General features: G+C 39.6%; 1 pseudogene; it reads right to left on the bottom strand.

The window, feature by feature from the left end:
• Nucleotides 1–17,837, bottom strand: part of LOC135116674 (WD repeat-containing protein 7-like) — a 115,593-nt pseudogene that overhangs the window by 87,857 nt on the left and 9,899 nt on the right.

The raw sequence follows: 17,837 nt of genomic DNA, 5'->3' as shown, positions 1-17,837 counted from the left end.
TGGTACATAAAAGGCCTACGACGGAACACGACGGTTTTAGTCAGTAAGAATCTGACACTCCCTTTGATCCCCTCATCTGATCATTTTGATCTCGTTAAAAAGGGGTATCGGGTTGCCCGGGTAACTGGGTTGAGGAGGTCAGATAGGGCAGTCTCTCCTTGTGGCACACTGATACTCAGCTACATCCGTTTAACAACAACCCAACATAGTTGGGAGAAGTCCGAGAGATAGGATGTTCAGAAAGGTCATAATAGTTTTTATTCGTCACTGGGCAAAGATATCCGATGGGGCCGGCATTCGTGAAACAAGTTGCTTTTTCTTTTAAATTTTCGCTTTGTTATTTTCTCTCTGAAGTCGTTTACTGGTCTCCACTTGATGTAGCACCACGAGTCTACCAGTGTCACCTGCCACTTACCATGCAGCACTCTATCCACGTGCCCCGTCTCCATCTGCCACACGAACACCGTGCCGTCACTACACCCGACCACCATGAAGTCGTCTGCTCCACTCCACTTGATGTAGCACCACGAGTCTACCAGTGTCACCTGCCACTTACCATGCAGCACTCTATCCACGTGCCCCGTCTCCATCTGCCACACGAACACCGTGCCGTCACTACACCCGACCACCATGAAGTCGTCTGCTCCACTCCACTTGATGTAGCACCACGAGTCTACCAGTGTCACCTGCCACTTACCATGCAGCACTCTATCCACGTGCCCCGTCTCCATCTGCCACACGAACACCGTGCCGTCACTACACCCGACCACCATGAAGTCGTCTGCTCCACTCCACTTGATGTAGCACCACGAGTCTACCAGTGTCACCTGCCACTTACCATGCAGCACTCTATCCACGTGCCCCGTCTCCATCTGCCACACGAACACCGTGCCGTCACTACACCCGACCACCATGAAGTCGTCTGCTCCACTCCACTTGATGTAGCACCACGAGTCTACCAGTGTCACCTGCCACTTACCATGCAGCACTCTATCCACGTGCCCCGTCTCCATCTGCCACACGAACACCGTGCCGTCACTACACCCGACCACCATGAAGTCGTCTGCTGGTCTCCATTTGATGGCTACCACGGGGAACAGGTGACGGGAGGCTAAGGTTACGCATTTGCGTTCTGTTAAACCTGGTGAGAGAAAAACAGTCATGATGATAAATTATGGACTCAGGAGTTACTTTACAAAAATCAATGACATTAAATGATAGGAACCAAATCTAAGTGGTTATTCCACGAGATAACAAATCGAGACTTGGATGCAAGATGTAGTCTGGCGAAGGTGATCATGGGCATGCATATAAGAGTTACCATGCAACCAAACATAATATGCTCATTCGCGCCCGAGTGGTCGAAGGGTCAACATCTTCTGAGGATGCTCCGCGGGCGAAACACCGTGTCGAGTATACCTTGGTTTTGTTGCATTCCAACTCTCTTTATGCATATGTATAAAACCTTTGCTGCATATGCATAAGAATAGACTACATCCTGCATATAAGCCTCGATTTATTATCTCGCGGAATTAACACTTAATATCTTTCATGACATTTACAAAACAGTGCCATTAATAAATCTAGTGGGAGAGAAAGGAACAACAGAGTTTTCATAACACGTCGGCATATAACAAGCTTTCATTACAAAGAAAGTTTAATAAGTAAAACTTACTGAGTAACGTAACACTGTGATCTGATGCGACTGAGCAGATGCACTTCTGTATTCGGGGCTGTAACAACAAAATAAATATTAATTAAAGTTGCATAGATAGTTTTGACAAAAATAATGTAAAAGGAATAAATTTGTAACCGACTTTCCTAAAGGAAAATGTTCTCAATTTGTCGGGAACCTTCATAATAAAAGGATCCCGGATTATTTAAAGTATTCCTCAAAGGCACGTGGGCCAATTTGCAAAAATGTTATTGGTTGGTAGGGTATACTTCCCATGTGGTCCCATATTCATCAGGTCATCAGGATCTGATTGTGGTGATCAGTAGCCTTATTCGCTAACTCCACTGACAGCTCGCAGATATCATCAATTGGTAAAGTGTACATTAGTAAATTGTCAAACAGCTATTTTCTTATTCGCTAACGCCAGTTACCAAATGGGATGACGTCATCAGGCTGATATCCACCATGACTCATTTTGACAGCTGTTTCTGTATCGATAAACGTTATATTGCGATTCCGTAAGCCCAGTGGACATAATGGATAATGGAGCTGTCAAATTGTCATCGTAGTTTTGGCGTCAGCAACCGTGTAACGATATCCACCGATATCCACTTCATGCGATACAGAATACCAATGTTTTGAACTTATCGGTTGACATCAAAGTTCCGATGACAACTGAGGCCAGTTGACATCTGAGAATTCGAAAGTTAGCATATATATTGTAATGTCAACAGAACTAGAAATACATAAAGCTGTCAATTTTCATGACGCTGCGATCCTTGCAAGATGGTTAAATTAGTTTTTTTAACGACGTCAAAATCATCAATTGACCCCTCCCGCTGTGGGTTAGCAGCGGTGAGGAGTTGTTATAACCTTTATTACAAGGCGATAAAGCCTAAGTCAGCTTCACCCTCATACAACGCATTCATTGCATTTCGCCATATGCTGAGGCTGCACTTTTATGAAGCACGGAATATAATATCTACATTAGTCAGTTAGACTCTGGACGCCACCGCGCCGCTGTCGCGTTACCAAATTTAACGAATTTGACCGTTACTTTACTTTAGACATTACTTTAACTTTTGATGAAGAAACTGGCCGTAAGAGGGACATTTTAACGGACAAATTGTGTACAAAAACCTGTGTGTGTGTTGTGGACAATAAAAGTGGTTTTATGCAGAAGATAGTCTTTTCTTTTTTAAAAAGACTAACGGGGTCGGCCTAGTAACAAATTGGTGTCAGAAGTGGGATGCCAGAGACGAAGTCTTACGACGTTGAGTCAAACAGACGCTGGCATCCTTAACCTACAGCCCCCGTTAATTTGACCGACAGTAAGTCTTGACCCAAGGTCAAGCCTGCGTTGCTGCTTGGACGACGGTCAGCCTCAGCTCTTTAGCCTGAGCCCGCTCCAGCCACATCGATACTTGGACGACGGTCAGCCTCAACTCTCTAGCTTGAGCCCGCTCCAGCCACATCGACACTGGGACGACTGACAGCCTCCACTGTGTAGTGAGAGTCTGCTGCAGACGGCATCAGCAACAACCATAAGCTCCAGGTCTAACTCACCAACCATCAAACCCGAGAAATTCCGCAGTCGATCAATCGAGTGACTGCCCAACCTTGATACGCCAAATCGCAACGAGACTCCGGACTCCGAGTTCCTACTGCGCACCAGATGATGCAGGTGCCAGCGGCAACTATCGTGTTACTGTGAGTGTTTATTGTGAAATACCATTTTACTAACTCAAAGTGTCTCTGAATTCGTGTCTCTGGATTTCATACTATTATTCTAAATAACTTACTACATCGCTTTTCTACTTTCACTGAATTTAATCGTTTTATCTATCCTAACATTATTTCTAAATAATAATATTCTAATATATTTAACTATAAGCTAAATTTTGCCCAACATATCATAATCTTTCATGGCCGCCAAAGAAGAGTCGAAACCTAAACCAAAGAAATGTCCGACAAAATTACTTTGTCCGTTTTAACCAAATTTATAAAACCCTATAATGGTGACAGGAACACTACCTGCATTTCTCACAAACTGCGAGAATGCCATGTCATTAGCTACTCCGGAACAACAAACTGTGCTTTGTAAATTTATAATTTCACAGTTAGAAGGCAAAGCACAAGTAGCCTGTAGTCTCAAGTCGTTTACATCGTGGCCAGAGTTTAAGAGCTTTCTAAAGGCCACTTTCGGGGAGAAAAGCACGCCACACATTTATTATCAGACCTGCAACATTGTAAGCAATCATTAGATGAGGATGTTACAAAATTTTCTTTAAGGGTGGAGTCAATATTGACTCGTATACAGTCCGATATACACTATAGTTGTAAAATGACAAGGAACTGCCTGGCAGAATAGCAGCCATGGAGGACCTTGCCTTAAACACCTTTATGTTAGGGTTAAACCCTTCCATATCGACTATTGTCCGCTGCAAAACCCGTCTCACCTAAACGAAGCAATACAATATGCTATCGACGAAGAAAACTATACAATTTATCCAAATCTAATGCTAAAACCTCTAAACAGTGTTCCACCTGTAATAAACCGGGTCATAGTTCATCTGAATGCTTTAAGAATAAAAGGCGTGACCGAGATTCTAAAATTTATAGTAATTCACCGTCTTCTAGTACCAGTACTAATTTCAATAATTATCCTAAAACTTGTAATTATTGTAAAATATTGGACATACAATTAAAGAGTGTCGCAAGCTTCAATATAATATGAAGCAACGGCAAGCCGCTGACAATGCACAACGTGACCGTAACTCGGCACCCGCAAACTCTAATGACGCACTTACACACATGCGATGCTATAATTAATGATGATGATAATTTAAACTAAGTAAGATTTTGGTACCGTGTCTGCCAAAATCAAACAAAGTTATAAACGACACGACACCTACTAATTCTACTAAATTCGCTAACTTTCGTTCTGCTAACTTCAAATCTCATCCAAAGGAGATGAGACCTTCTAATTTTACATCTCATCCGAAAGAGATGAGTTCTTCTAATTTTACATCTCATCCGAAAGAGATGAGTTCTTCTAATTTTACACCTCATCCGAAAGAGATGAGTTCTTCTAATTTTACACCTCATCCGAAAGAGATGAGTTCTTCTAATTTTACACCTCATCCGAAAGAGATGAGTTCTTCTAATTTTACACCTCATCCGAAAGAGATGAGTTCTTCTAATTTTACACCTCATCCGAAAGAGATGAGTTCTTCTAATTTTACACCTCATCCGAAAGAGATGAGTTCTTCTAATTTTACACCTCATCCGAAAGAGATGAGTTCTTCTAATTTTACACCTCATCCGAAAGAGATGAGTTCTTCTAATTCTGCATGTCATCCAGAAGAGATGATTTCTGATTCCGCATCTCATCCAAAGGAGATGAGTTCCAAAAATCTACGTCTCAGTCGATTAAACTAAGTTCTATTACGTCTAGTGATAACCCTAAACCTATATATGAAATTAATGACTTTTGCAAAAGGTAGCCTTACCTCATACTTACCTATGTACCAATCATGCTCAAGGAAAATTATGTTTTCTCATTGATACGGGATCAACTATAAGCATTGTCAAAGAATCTTGTTTACAAAACCATCCAAGCTTATCTACTGAAACTGTAAAATTAAAAGGCATTAACAGTTCAGAAAATCCAGTCGAAACTTTAGGTACCTTTCAAATGGAGTTCAACTTATCTGGAAATATACATAAATATAAGTTTCATGTCACTAAAGACGACATAAATCTTCCCAATTATGATGGTATAATTGGTAGCGACTTTTGCAGTTATTTTAGAACAAACATCGATTATTCTTCAAAATCAATTTCTATATATAATCATTCTATTCCTATTATTTATACTCAACCTTCATATAACATTCCAGCTCGATCTGAAGTAGTTGTCGAGTGCACTGTATCAAATTACTCTCCTGAACTTTATCATAACAACGAAGCTCTCGTACTAGATCATATTATACGTGAAGGCGTTTATGTCGCTAATTGCATGGTATCAATTAAACCTAATGGTAAAACGAATGTGACTATTTTAAATACTACAGACTGTGACATTGAATTAAGAAATTATCACGTGACGGCAACGCCCTTGAACTTGATTATTCAACTATAAGCTCGTATAATATCAATGCTACCTCTTGTTCAAAAGTGATCGTGTAAGTAAGGTACTGAATCTCATCCGCTGCTCTCATCTTAATGATGAGGAAAAAGAGGCTCTTTTAGAATGTTGCTCCCACTATACAGATATTTTCCACGTTGAAGGTGAACCCTAACATATACTAATGCTATTGAGCATACTATTAATACAGGCGATGCACCCCTATTAATGTCAAATCATATCGCTTCCCGGAATGTCACAAGCAAGAAGTCGATTCCCAAATTCGTAAAATGCTGGACCAAAAATTATTCAACCTTCAACTTCGCCTTGGAGCGCTCCAGTGTGGGTAGTTCCGAAAAATGGACGCTTCTGGCAAACAAAAGTGGAGGATAGTTATTGATTATCGGCGCCTTAATGACGTCACCGTTTCTGAGACTTATCCACTGCCTCTCATCACGGATATTTTAGACCAACTAGGTCATTCCAAATATTTTAGCACCCTGGACCTCGCCAGTGGCTTCCATCAATTGAAGACCTGTCCCAAGGACATGCCCAAAACAGGTTTCACAATTAGCACTAATTCTGATATGTCCGGCCACTATGAATTCACCAGAATGCCTTTCGGGCTGAAAAATGCCCCTGCCACATTCCAACGCCTTATGAATACTGTACTATCGGGTCTACAAGGTTTACATTGCTATGTGTATCTTGATGACTGTATCGTCTACAGTCAGAACCTACAAGATCATATACAGAAACTACAACTAGTATTCGAAAATTTCGTGAATACAACTTAAAACTCCAGCCGGACAAATGTGAGTTCCTAAGGCATGAAGTAACTTACCTTGGCCATATCATTACCGATAAGGGTGTCTCTCCTAACCCTGAAAAGGTCAGCGCTGTATCGTAATTTCCAGTACCTAAAACCCCAAAACATCAAGTCTTTCTTGGGCCTTATAGGCTACTATCGCAGATTTATTGAAAACTTTTCTAAGTTAACCAAACCACTTACGTCTCTATTAAAAAGGATGCTGTATTTCACTGGAATACAGAACAACAACATGCATTCGAAATTCTAAAAGAAAAACTAATTACTGCACCTCTTCTGCAGTACCCCGACTTTTCGCAACCATTCAATGTAACTACAGACGCAAGCAATTATGCAGTTGGCGCAGTATTGTCTCAAGGTCCCGTCGGCAAAGATAAGCCGATCGCTTACGCGTCACGCACCCTAAATAAGCCTGAAGGCAATTACTCAACCACGGAAAAGGAGTTACTAGCTATAATATTCGCCGTGAAAACATTCAGGCCGTATTTATATGGTAATAAATTTAAAATAATCACCGATCATAGACCCTCGTGTGGCTATTTAACGTAAAAGATCCGGGTAGCAGACTCATTCGCTGGCGCCTCAAACTTGAGGAATATGATTACGAAATTGTTTACAAACAAGGTCGTCTCAATTCCAACGCCGATGCGCTATCCCGTTGCCCTGTCAATACTATTGACATAAATAATTTAAATAATCTTTCATATGAACAATACTTTAAAGCTCAATTCACGAACCAACTTCCAGTCTCAAATACCATCGTAGAGGAATGTATCCAAGGATTACACTCATCCAAGTTAAATATAATCGCTTGTCCAGTCTCTTTAGATTTTGACTACTCTATGCCTCATTTTGAGGAAATACTATCGCAGCTCGATAATTCCGCTGACTTATTAAATTCGAACGTGAACCATTAACAATAAAATGCATTAACAATAAAAATAAAACCTACTATTTTCTATATACAAAAGTTAATCACTATGAAGAAACTAATTATAGAGATGTTTATAACTTACTAATTAAACTTAGAAACTTACTTATCGATAGTCAAAATATTACTAGCCTTGCATTACCAGATTTTACAGATCCATTTTCAAAACTCACATATACTAAAATCTATAACATGATTTCCTATATTTTTCACAATACGAATATTAAGATCCACATATACAAAACCAACTAATCTATCCTACTCCAGTAGAAGTTCCTAAAATATTAAAAGAAAACCACGACTCTGTGATAGCCGGTCACCCAGGGTCACAACGAATGTATTCGCGTATTAAAGCTGCGTATTATTGGAAGAGCATGCGGTCCGACATTGAACAATACGTTAAGAAGTGCAAACTTTGCCAAATTAATAAACCTTTGAGGAAATCGAATAAAGCCCCGATGGAGATAACTTCAACATCTACCAGACCCTTCGAAAGGTTGGCACTCGATGTCGTAGGTCCTTTACCCGATGCAGGTTCCCAGAATTTTAAATTCATCTTAACATTACAAGATGATTTAACCAAATTCACTAGCGCTTTCCCAATGGTCACAGCCACTAGTGAAGAAATAGCTAGGAACCTTGTTCATTTCATGTCTCTTTTCGGCTTCCCTAAAACCATCCTAACAGACTTAGGTACTTGTTTTACATCTGAATTATTTAAACAACTGACCACAATACTTAAGGTCAAGGCCCTTTTCACCACTCCGTATCATCCCCAAACTAATGGAGCTCTGGAGCGTTCACATGCCACTCTGAAAGAATACCTAAAGTCTTTTGTCAACGAAAACCAGAATGATTGGCACTGTTATCTATTCACCGCAATCTTAGCTTATAATACTACACCACACAGTACCACTAACTTTACTCCCTTCGAGTTATTGTATGGTCACAAGCCATCTATTCCTACATCCTTATATGAAAGTACCGGTAACACATACAATGAATATATCCGAGCTTTACAATACAGAATGCGCTATAGTCGTGAAAAGCCATTCAAAATATTTTAAATAGTAAGGAAAAATCGAAGCAATATTATGATGCCAACTCTCGCGATATTACTTATAAAATAGGAGATATGGTTTATCTTAAACACCACCATAGGTTACGTAAGGCCTTATCCCCTATATGGAAAGGCCCTTACAAAATAATAAAAGTACATAATAAACATAATGTAACTCTACAAGTAAGCCGCAGGGCTGTTAAATACCATACCAACGAAATTAAACCTGCCACAACCTAACCTATTTCCTATATTATTATTTATTCAGAATAATATGCTGCCACGGCACTTCATGCCTCGGCCGCACCGAATCAAGCATCATCCCGATCTATCATAGCCCCGGGATTTATTTTGAACCTACAACGAATATTAACTTCTACACTGATCATTGGAAAGTAATTACCCACGTAGATTTAGTTTCCTTAGAACCTTATCTTAATAAAATCGAATCTCTGTTACATGATACTTTAAATTTGTGCGACAAAATTTTACCAAAGAAGAAAGTACGTGCAAAGATATGTCTAGCCCTATCGAAGTTTTAATTCAGTCCGATTTCATCAAACTACAATCATTGTCGCATATAATTTCAAACCAATCAGTAAACAAAGTTAAGCGATCTTTGGAATTTGGAGGCGAAATCTTAAAGTTCTTTTCGGCACATTAGATGCAGATGATGCTCGAAAATATGACGCTGCAATAGAGTCATGCAAAAGAGCGAAACAGAACTATTTCATTTAATGAGAGATAATATTCATATTATCAAGTCCACTGTAAATAATTTTAACACTACTATTTACAAACTTAATCAAAACGAGATGAAATTAAATACCCAAATTAGTCAGATGAATGAAATATTCTCTCAAATTACGAAGACCGATAATCTATTATTATACACCTCTAAGTTAAACAACCTTCTTAATATTATAGAGGGTTCTTTACTGGCTATTTCTAATCTACTAGATACTACTCTAAACTCTATTTTATTTTCTAAGGTTAATGTACTACATCCTAGTGTTATAAGCCCTTTGAATCTTTATTTAGAATTGACTAAGCATAGTAGTCAAATAAGCAAAAGGTTAGATTTCCCGGTTCCCTTAACGATCCAAAATATTCATTCTATAATTGATGTTTCTGAATTTAGTTCTTATTACTATAATAACAAGGTTATCTTCATACTACAAATACCTTTAATCACTCCCGATAGGTTCATGGCCTATAAAACATACCATTACCTACACCTCATGATGACTCACATAATACATTTGCTTTAATTCAACCTTCTAACTCTTACATTGCATTAAGTGATGACAGAATGCATTATGCTATGTTGGACACTCTTGATAAATGTAAAATAATAAGTAGCAATCTTTCTATCTGTGAATTGAATACTATATACTCTTGTATAAGTAACCCTAATTGTGAATCCAAAATCTTAACTGAAATAACATTGTCATTACCTACAGAATGCAATGCTAAAATATTGTATGGTCAGATTGATATTTGGCAAAATTAAGAAATAACAAATGGATATATGTTCAATCAAATCCAAATAAATTGACCATTAAGTGTGATGAAAATATTGATGATCATTCAATCACCGGTACAGGAATTGTAAAATTATCACCCAATTGTATCGGATATTCAAAACTGTTCAGTTAATACCTACTAGCTCTTATTCTTTATTTACTAAGTCTCCTTTAGATATAAGGTTTGATATAACAGCAGATGATTGTTGTAAGAAGGACATATTTAATAAAAGCTTACCGCTTTTGTCGCCAATCTCTTTGAGTAAAATCAACTTAGATTCTCTCAAATATGCAACGCATCAGATGGATAACTTAGAGCAGGAACTGAATAATTTGGAAAAGGAATCTCATTTTATTAAATATGGTCCTTACTACTCCACTTTTACTTATATTTTAATCATGTGTTTATTCTTATACGTAGCTTATAAACTATATAAATATTTTAAGAACAAACAATCTTCCAATGTTGGATGCTGTGTTCAAATTTTCAATCAATGTTATAATCAAAAATCTAAACGTAAATCTAATATTTCAAATAGTATTGAGATGACGGAAGTATCTTCAACCTCTGAAGAAGACAATAAGTCTATTCAGTCTTTGCCTATTCAACACATAAATTATAAACCCACTTGTAAAGTTAATAAAGTTAGATTTCCGTCAAATAGGAACCTTAACTTCTAAGATAATGTTAGCTAACTATAAATTTACTATTTTGTTGATTTTCATTTAGAATTGTACTTTTACTATTACTTAATATTCTTAAGACTCAAATGTCTCTTTTCGAATGTCTTTTTTCATTTAGAATTGTACTTTTACTATTACTTAATATTTTTAAGACTGAAATGTCTCCCTTAACGGTCACATCTTCGATTTACAAACTTCGCTTCATCTTGATGAGATAAAGCTTCGTTTAAGAGGGGAGCTGTTATAACCTTTATTACAAGGCGATAAAGCCTAAGTCAGCTTCACCCTCATACAACGCATTCATTGCATTTCGCCATATGCTGAGGCTGCACTTTTATGAAGCACGGAATATAATATCTACATTAGTCAGTTAGACTCTGACGCCACCGCGCCGCTGTCGCGTTACCAAATTTAACGAATTTGACCGTTACTTTTACTTTAGATATTACTTTAACTTTTGATGAAGAAACTGGCCGTAAGAGGGACATTTTAACGGACAAATTGTGTACAAAACCTGTGTGTGTGTTGTGGACAATAAAAGTGGTTTTATGCAGAAGATAGTCTTTTCTTTTTTAAAAAAGACTAACGGGTCGGCCTAGTAACAGAGTGTCAGACTCTTACTGACTAAAACCGTCGTGTTCCGTCATAGGACTTTTATGTGCCAGGGCCGGCTTCCAGTCTAACCGGATGTAGCTGGCTCATGGCTTGTCTATACTAATATATTGAAGAGGAAACATTTGTTTCTTTGTATCCTAAAGCTGCTGAACCGATTTTAATAACTTCTCTGTCCCATGAGTCATATGTACACACCGATTGTTTAACTATTGTGTCTACATCGTGGACAAGTGAAGTGGTTAAAAATTCTTTCACTGTTGAAAAGCTACACTCTTCCCGAGTAATATAGGCTGTATTTTATCCCGGTAGGGGCAGTAGTTGCCACGGAACGCGGGTGTATCCGCGGGAAAATGGCTAGTGTATTATCCATGTGTATTTATATTTTCTCTGGGCCGTGTTGCCTAAAATCATCATCATCTCCCGAGCCTTTTCTCAACTATGTTGGGTTCGTCTTCCAGTCTATCCGGATTCAGCTGAGTACAGTATTTTACAAAGAGCGACTGCGTATCTGACCTCCTCAACCCAGTTACCAGTGTTGCCTAAAATAAAGATCTAAATAAATAGTACTCACACTACAATTATGAGGCGGTACTATCAACTGTGTGATCTCCCCGCGTGCACACAGAATCTATGTAACAGCGCTCCGCTGAATAGATCCCACAGACACACTGCGAAGTCTATGCCGCCTGATACCAGGGGAAACAGTTCTCACGGGACAAGGGTGAAACCGAAAACAGGTACTCTATACTAATATAATAAAAGGAAAACATTTGTTTCTTTGTACCCTAAAGGCTGGGAAACTACTGAACTTGAAAAGCTACTTTTCCCGAGTAACATCCCTACTAATATTGTCTATCTGTTTGTCTGTTACGCTTTCGCGTCTGAACCAATGAACTGATTTTAATAAAATTAGGTACAGAGACAGAGTTGACCTTGAGAAAGAACATAGGATAGTTTTATCCCGGACTTTTGAAGAGTTTTCTTGGAAATGCGATATAAACGACGCGGGCGGAGTCGCGGGCGGAAGCTAGTAAGGCTATATTTTATTCCGGCACGGGCAGTACCTAGTTGCCTCGGAAACACGGGTGAAACCGCGGGAAAACGGCTAGTGTATTATCTATGTGTATTTTATGGGCCCTAGTTGCAAAAATAACCTTGCCTTGTTGCTTGAAATAAAGATCTAAATCTAAATAAAATATACTCACACTACAATTATGAGGCGGCACAATCAACTGTGTGATCTCCCCGCGTGCACACAGAATCTATGTAACAGCGCCCGCTGAACAGATCCCACAGACACACTGCGAAGTCTATGCCGCCTGATACCAGGTGGGGAAACAGTCCTCACGGGACAAGGGTGAAACCGAAAACAGCTAATCTATACTAATATAATATATAGAGGAAACATTTGTTTCTTTGTACCCTGAAGGCTGGGAAACTGCTGAACGAATTTGAAACATTCTTTCACTGTTGAAAAGCTACACTATTCCCGAGTAACATCACTACATAGTATAAAACAAAGTCGCGTCTTCTGTCCCTATGTCCCATTGTATCTACGCTTAATTCTTCAAAACGACGCAACGGATTTTCATGTAATTTATTTTAATAGATGGAGTGATTAAAGAGGAAGGTTTATATGTCTAATAACATACAGTAAATAGTGGGGAAATACTGTCATCCCGTGCGAAGTCGGAGCGGGTCGCTAGTAGGCTATATTTTATACCGGTACGGGCAGTAGTATCAACGGGACACCAATACCGCGGCAGTAGTTGCCTGGAAACGTGGGTGAACCCGCGAGAAAATGGCTAGTGCATGATCCATGTGTATTTGTATTTTCTATGGCCTCTAGTATGCCTGAAATAAAGTTAATAAATTATACTCACACTACAATTATGAGGCGGCACAATCAACTGTGTAATCTCTCCCGCGTGCACGCAGAACCTATGTAACAGCGCACCGCTGAATAGATCCCACAGACACACTGCGAAGTCTATGCCGCCTGATACCAGGTGGGATTTGTCGTATCTGTGGGAAAATAATTTATTTATTTAGAACACTTTGAACTATCTTTACAGGACTTATCTTAATAAGACAGCTAAGAACTAAACACTATTTAAAAATATATTATTTACAAACATAATTTTTCATCTAAGTATGTATCACTTTTATATTGTAACTAATATTATAAATGTGAATGAAATATCTTTTACACCAAAACTCTACTAATACAATAACCGGAAATAAATTAAAGAAGACGTGAATTTCAACAGTTTTAAGCTCAAGACACAGAAAAGTATGAAGAAGTAGATAATGACACAGGTTCTGTCATTATCTACTTCTTGACATACAGGGCCTGTTTAATTTAAGTTTTTGTATCTGACCGTTTGATTCCTAAATAAAAGAAAGAAAAATATAAAACATTTTTTATTCGCTATATTGTGTATAACCCATGCACATTTATTCCAACAGGTTTAATTTGTACACAAATAATCTAGAAATATTATTTAACTTCGAATAAACAAAGATTCTTGACAAGATTTGGATGAACAAATTCACGAAGAGTCAAATGGCCAACTTCAGAAATGGCTACCTATTTACTAAATGTTTAAAGAAGTTCTTGTAGTCGATTTTAAGCCTTATTACTATGACAATAGATATCAAAATTGACAAACCTTTGGTGCACATGATGTGGATACAGCAAGCAGTTGACTCGTCCAATGTGACCGAGCAACAACTGGTGAGGAGGCCAGTCTAAAACAATCATAATATCATAAACATAGTTTTATATAATTATTATTATGTAGAAAGTCGATAGGTAACAACAAAGTATTAAGCCTATATATATAGAAGTGCAATTTATGTAGAAAATTACAAAAATAATAATAAACTACTCTTTTGAAGCTTGTACACAAAAATCCGATGCTTAAATCGTGCATTTCTGCTATGTCAGATCATAATTGTTGTAAAAACTTTTTCTTTAACTAAAGGTAAACAATCTTGATAATTGGTGTTTTATACAACTGATTATTCTTAAACAAATAAATTACTGCTTAAAATAATGATTCAATTTTCTAAGTAATTGTATTAAAATTGTTTTAGCTACGTCAAATTACGTTTAATTACGTTATTTTTGAACGTCCTAATTAAACTAGAAGTCTTATCCATATTATTTTATCATCAGCCTTTTATCGCCCCACTGCTGGGCTGCGGCCTGCGAAGTTTCCTCAAGAAAAGCCACATAAGTGAACCCACACGCAAACTTTAAATGTTGGTTTTACCTCCTAGGACACCACGGCGTCACTAGTTATTAAAAAAATAAAAATAAACACGTCATGTTGTTCTAAGCAAAATCACTCACCATCTAGCTGCTGATGATTGCCATGCAACAATTGCAACTGCACCGTATGTGTCGCGTTCACTATGACTATAGAGCCGTCTTCTCTGCCCACCACCAGACGATTCGCAGCCAGAAGGTATATAGAGTTAGAAGTTACTTACAAACAATATGATGTCCTCCTAGCCGATTGTCGGCTACGGCGGCTGTTCTCATTAAGGAGATCAGCCAGCTGCGCAGGACATATTATAGTGCACGAGCATTTGCTTGGACACTGGTGCACTCACTATTCCTTCACTCTCATAACCCGATGGGACGACAATCCGACACGACCGAGAGAGATCAGGCGCAGGACCGACATTTACGTGCTCTCCGATACACGGGTGCATTATTCACCAACTTCCAGACTCCGGGCTGACACAAGTTTCTAAAATCCACAAAGCGATTTCGGCAGGACCCGGGAATCGAACCCGAGACCTCGTGCCTTGCGAAGCAGTTAGAAACACTATAAATACAAACTCACCATCGAGCTGCTGATGATTGCCATGCAACAGTTGCAACTGCACCGTATGTGTCGCGTTCACTATCACAATGGATCCGTCTTCTCTGCCCACCACCAGACGATTCGCAGCCAGCAGGTATATGTATAGAGGTAGAAGTTCCTTACAAACAATATGATGTCCTCCTAGCCGATTGTCGGCTACGGCGGCTGTTCTCATTAAGGAGATCAGCCAGCTGCGCAGGACATATTATAGTGCACAAGCATTTGCACAGACAGATGCACTCCTATTCCTTCACTCTCATAGCGCGATGGGACGGCAATCCGACACCACCGGAGACAGATCAGGCGCAGGACCGACATTAACGTGCTCTCCGATGCTCGGGTGTATTAATCACCAACTTCCAGACTCCGGGCTGATACAAGTTTTAAAATCCACAAAGCGATTTCGGCAGGTCCCGGGAATCGAACCCGAGACCTCGTGCCTTGCGATAGCTAGACCAACAAAGCAGTTATAAACACTATTGGCCTTACTACAAAAACTTTAAACCCTGTTTTACACTTGTCTAATAAAATTTTGGCTGCAAAATGAACCATATGTCAACGTCATAATTTGTCATTTTTAGACAAGGCATAAACTGACGTTTAAAAGTTTTTGTGGTAAGACGGTATAAATACAAACTTACCATCAAGTTGCTGATGATTTCCATGCAACAATTGCAACTGCACCGTATGTGTCGCGTTCACTATGACTATAGACCCGTCTTCTCTGCCCACCACTAGACGATTAGCCCAGAAGATATATGTATAGAGGTAGAAGTTACTTACAAATTATTATGATGTCCTCCTAGCCGATTGTCGGCTACGGCGGCTGTTCTCATGTAAGGAGATCAGCCAACTGCGCAGGACATATTATAGTGCACGAGCATTTGCGCAGACACAGGTGCACTCACTATTCCTTCACTCTCATAGCGCGATGTGACGGCAATCCGACACCGGAGTGAGATCAGGCGCAGGACCGACATTTACGTGCTCTCCGATGCACGGGTGTATCAATCACCAACTTCCAGGCTCCGGGCTGATACAAGTTTCTAAAATCCACAAAGCGATTTTAGCAGGACCCGGGAATCGAACCCGAGACCTCGTGCCTTGCGATAGCTAGACCAGCGAAGAAGTTATAAACACTATATGTACCAACTTACCATCGAGCTGCTGATGATTTCCATGCAATAGTTGCAACTGCACCGTATGTGTCGCGTTCACTATGACTATAGAGCCGTCTTCTCTGCCCACCACCAGACGATTCGCAGCCAGAAGGTATATGGAGGCTGTTAGTTTTATTTCTGTAAATAAACATACAAAATATATTTTATCATTCTCCGAGCCTTTTTCCCAACTATGTTGGGGTCGGCTTCCAGTCTAACCGGATGTAGCTGGGTACCAATGCAATCTGGCAATATTTAGGGCAGACAGTCAAAACAGTCCTCTGGTTGTAAGCAGAGCTATTGAAACACAGGGGACTGACTCTATACATCTGCCAGGGCCCTAGACTTTTCTCAACTATGTTGGGCTCGGCTTGGAGTGTAACCGGATGTAGCAGAGTACCAGTGCTTTACAAGGAGCGGCTGCCTATCTGACCCCTCAACCCAGTTACCCGGGCAACCCAATACCCCTTGGTTAGACTGGTGTCAGACTTACTGGTACAAAACAAAATATACATACCTTGTTCTTCAGGATGATTCAACTGGTCCAGTATTCCAACGGGACTGGGATTCATATCTTCCCACGCTATGTCCAGACTCGTCATCACGATAGGAGCATGTGCTGAAAAGAACAAAACAACATTAAAATCATTCACTTGAAAATAGACCAGGAGTCTCATCATCTCCCGATCCTTTTCCCAAATAAGGTGGGGTCGGCTCGGGGCTGCGGGATTGTTCGCACGAGTTACCGCGGCCCTGGTACATAAAAGGCCTACGACGGAACACGACGGTGTTTAGTCAGTACGAGTCTGACACTCCTCACCGCTGCTAACCCACAGCGGAGGGTCATTTGATGACATTTTGAAGTCGTTAAAAAAAAAATTGGGGTCGGATCTTTCATAAATCTTAATTCTTTATAAATCTAGCAATACTTAGCGCAAACAGTCAAAACAATCCCTGGTTGTAAGCAGAGCAATTGAGACACAGGGGACTGACTATATCTCTACATCTGCCTAGACTTTTCCCAACTATGTTGGGGTCGGCTTCCAGTCAGAGCGGGTGCCACTGAGTACCAGTTTGGTACATGGAGTGACTGCCTATCTGACCTGCTCAACCCAGTTACCTGAGGAACCCTTTACGCAATGGTAAGACTGGTGTTAGATTTTCTGGCTTCTGACTACCCGTTACGACTGCCAAATAATGTTAAATGACTGTCTACACACTGATAAACCACTTTTGGGTATAAACGGGTGGCAGTACGAATAGGGTATATATAGGCCCATACATGAGCTCAGAAGTAAGTAACGAGCAGCCATTAAGTTTGACGAGACACACTAAGGCCCAAGTCACACC

Source organism: Helicoverpa armigera, chromosome 27 (assembly GCF_030705265.1).
Source record: "Helicoverpa armigera isolate CAAS_96S chromosome 27, ASM3070526v1, whole genome shotgun sequence".
NCBI classification, from domain to species: Eukaryota; Metazoa; Arthropoda; class Insecta; order Lepidoptera; family Noctuidae; genus Helicoverpa; species Helicoverpa armigera.
Note: the sequence above shows the minus strand (reverse complement) of the source record. Positions and strands in the feature narration are given on the sequence as shown.